Consider the following 3,671-nt stretch of genomic DNA (forward strand, 5'->3'; position numbering starts at 1 on the left):
ATTTCTATTTTTTGGAACAGTTTGAGAAGAATAGGTATTAATTCTTCTTGAACTGTTTGGTAGAATTCACCTGGGAAGCCATCTGGCCCTGGGCTTTTATTTTTTGGGAGATTTTTGATGACTGCTTCAATTTCCTTAGTGGTTATAGGTCTGTTCAGGTTTTCTATTTCATCCTGGTTCAGTTTTGGTAGTTGATACATCTCTAGGAATGCATCCATTTCTTCCAGGTTATCTAATTTGCTGGCATAGAGTTGCTCATAATATGTTCTTATAATTGTTTGTATTTCTTTGGTGGTGTTTGATATCTCTCTTTAGTCATGATTTTATTTATTTGGGTCCTTTCTCTTTTCTTTTGGATAAGTCTGGCCAAGGGTTTATCTATCTTATTAATTCTTTCAAAGACCCAGCTCCTAGTTTCATTGATCCGTTCTATTGTTCTTTTGGTTTCTATTTCATTGATTTCTGCTCTGATCTTTATTATTTCTCTTCTCCTGCTGGGTTTATGCTTTATTTGCTGTTCTTTCTCTAGCTCCTTTAGGTGTAGGGTTAGGTTGTGTATTTGAGACCTTTCTTGTTTCTTAAGAAAGGCTTGTATTACTATATATTTTCCTCTTAGGACCACCTTTGCTACATCCCAAAGATTTTGAACAGTTGTGTTTTCATTTTCATTTGTTTCCATGATTTTTTTAAGTGTTCTTTAATTTCCTGGTTGAGCCATTCATTCTTTAGTAGGATGCTCTTTAGCCTCCAAGTATTTGAGTTCTTTCCGACTTTCCTCTTGTTATTGAGTTCTAGTTTCAAAGCACTGTGGTCTGAGAATATGCAGGGAATGATCCCAATCTTTTAGTACTGGTTGAGACCTGATTTGTGACCTAGGATGTGATCTATTCTGGAAAATGTTCCATGGGCACTAGAGAAGAATGTGTATTCTGTTGCTTTGGGGTGGAATGTTCTGAATATATCTGTGAAGTCCATCTGGTCCAGTGTGTCATTTAAAGCCTTTATTTCCTTGTTGATCCTTTGCTTAGATGATCTTTCCATTTCAGTGAGGGGGGTGTTAAAGTCCCCCACTATTATTGTATTGTTTTCAATGTGTTTATTTGATTTTGTTATTAATTGGCTTATATAATTGTCTCCTCCCATGTTAGGGGCATAAATATTTACAATTGTTAGATCTTCTTGTTGGATAGACCCTTTAAGTAGTGTCCTTCCTCATCTCTTATTATAGTCTTTGGTTTAAAAACTAATTTGTCTCATATAAGGATTGCCACCCCATCTTTCTTTTGGTGTCCAATAGCATGGTAAATCGTTTTCCATCCCCTCAGACTCTCAATCTGGAGGTGTCTTTTGGGTCTAAAATGAGTCTCTTGCAGACAGCATATCGATAGGTCTTGTTTTTTTATCCAATCTGATACCCTGTGTCTTTTGATTGGAGTATTTAGCCCATTTACATTCAGGGTAACTATTGAAAGATATGAAATTAATGCCATTGTATTGCCTTTAAGGTGACTATTACTGTTTATCGTCTCTGTTCCTTTCTGGTCTATGTTACTTTTAGGCTCTTTCTTTGCTTAGAGGACCCTTTCAATATTTCTTTTTTTTTTTTTTTAAAGATTTTATTTATTTATTTGAGAGAGAGAGTGAGAGAGAGAAAGAGCACAAGAGGGGGGAGCGGGAGAGGGAGAAGCAGACTCCCCGCCGAGCAGGAAGCCCGATGCGGGACTCGATCCCGGGACTCCAGGATCATGACCTGAGCCGAAGGCAGTCGCTTAACCAACTGAGCCACCCAGGTGCCCCCTTTCAATATTTCTTGTAGGGCTGGTTTGCTGTTCGCAAATTCTTTTAGTTTTTATTTGTCCTGGAAGCTTTTTATCTCTCCTCCTATTTTCAGTGACAGCCTAGCTGGATATAGTATTCTTGGCTGCATATTTTTCTCATTTTGTGTTCTGAATATATCATGCCAGTCCTTTGTGGCCTGCCAGGTCTCTGTGGATAGGTCTGTTGCCAATCTAATATTTCTACCATTGTAGGTTACAGACCTCTTGTCCTGAGCTGTTTTCAGGATTTTCTCTTTGTCTCTGAGACTTGTAAGTTTTACTATTAGAGGTCGGGTGTTGACCTATTTTTATTGATTTTGAGACGGGTTCTCTGTGCCTCCTGGATCTTGATGCCTGTTTCCTTCCCCAAATTAAGGAAGTTCTCTGCTATAATTTGCTCCAATATACCTTCTGCCCCTCTCTCTCTTTCTTCTTCTGGGATCCCAATTATTCTAATGGTTTTTCACTTTATGGTATCACTTATTTCTCGAATTCTGCCCTCATGATCCAGTAGTTGTTTATCTCTCTTTTTCTCAGCTTCTTTATTCTCCATCACTTGGTCTTCTATATCACTAATTTTCTTTTCTGCCTCATTTATCCTAGCAGTTAGAACCTCCATTTTTTATTGCACCTCAATAATAACCTTTTTGATTTCAACTTGGTTAGATTTTAGTTCTTTTATTTCTCCAGAAAGGGATTCTCTAGTATCTTCTATACTTTTTACAAGCCCAGCTAGTATCTTTATCATCATCATTCTGAACTGTAGTTCCAACATCTTACTAATGTCTGTATTGATTAGGTCCTTGGCAGTCAGTACTGCCTCTTGTTCTTTATTTTGAGGTGAGCTTTTCCATCTTGTCATTTTGTCCAGAGGACAATAGATGAATGAGAGAACAAAATGCTAAAAAAAAAATGTTAAAAGGATAACAACGACCCCAGAAAAATATACACTAAACAAATCAGAAGATCCCAAAACCGGGGGGGGGGAGGGGAAAAAAAAAGAATATGATCAGGCTGGTGAATAGAACAGAGCCACACACTAGATTTTGGGTGTATTTTGGCCTGTTAGAAGAAATTGCCTCCCAAAATTTTAAAGAAAGAAAAATATATATACAAAAATAAGGGTAAATACAATGAAAGGATGTAATATGATTGTAAAGATGAACATTAAAAAAGACTTTTAAAAAAGAATTGATGATAAGAAGTTGGTTGAAAAAAGAATAGAAAAAGAATTTTTAAAAATGAGAGAATGTGATCAGGTGGGAGACTAGGACAACGTCATACACTAGATTTAGGGTATATTTTGGTCTGTTAGAAGAAACTGTATCCCAAAATTCTGAAGAAAACAAAATTCTATATATTCAAAAAATAAGGCTAAATACAATGAAGAGATACAATATGACCATAAAAATGAAAAATTAAAAAGATTTTAAAAAAGGAATTGATAAGATGTTGGTTGAAAAAGGAAAGAAGAAAAGTTCAACTAAAAAAAATAGAAAAAGAAAAAGATAAAGAAAATTTTAAAAAATTAACTTCAAAAGACTAAAGCATCATGGGAAAAAGCCATGAATTCTATGTGCTGTATTCCCCTAGCATTGGGGTTTTGCCATTCTCTTTGATTGGTAAACTTGGTCTTGGCTGGCTGTTCTTGCTGATCTTCTGGGGGAGGGGCCTGTTGCAGTGATTCTCAAATGTTTGCCTAAGGTGGAATTGCACCACCCTTGCCAGTGGCCAGGCTGAGTAATCTGCTTGGGTTTGCTCTTAGGAGCTTTTGTTCCCTGCAAGCTTTCCGTACAGCTTTGGAGGATGAGAGTGAAAATGGCGGCCTCCCAATCTCTGGTCCCAGAAGAGTTG

General features: G+C 36.9%; 1 long non-coding RNA gene across 1 annotated transcript in view; it reads right to left on the reverse strand.

Annotated features, from left to right (window-relative positions):
* Window positions 1-1,196, reverse strand: part of LOC145720900 (uncharacterized) — a 447,488-nt gene extending 446,292 nt beyond the window's left edge. Inside the window, exon 1 of the long non-coding RNA XR_014144171.1 lies at window positions 71-1,196. This is a non-coding gene — a long non-coding RNA (uncharacterized LOC145720900). The remainder of the gene's footprint in view (window positions 1-70) is intronic.
* Between the last annotated feature and the right edge of the window lie 2,475 nt (window positions 1,197-3,671).

Source organism: Leptonychotes weddellii, chromosome 4 (genome assembly GCF_054177405.1).
Source record: "Leptonychotes weddellii isolate Sample4059 chromosome 4, ASM5417740v2, whole genome shotgun sequence".
NCBI classification, from domain to species: domain Eukaryota; kingdom Metazoa; phylum Chordata; class Mammalia; order Carnivora; family Phocidae; genus Leptonychotes; species Leptonychotes weddellii.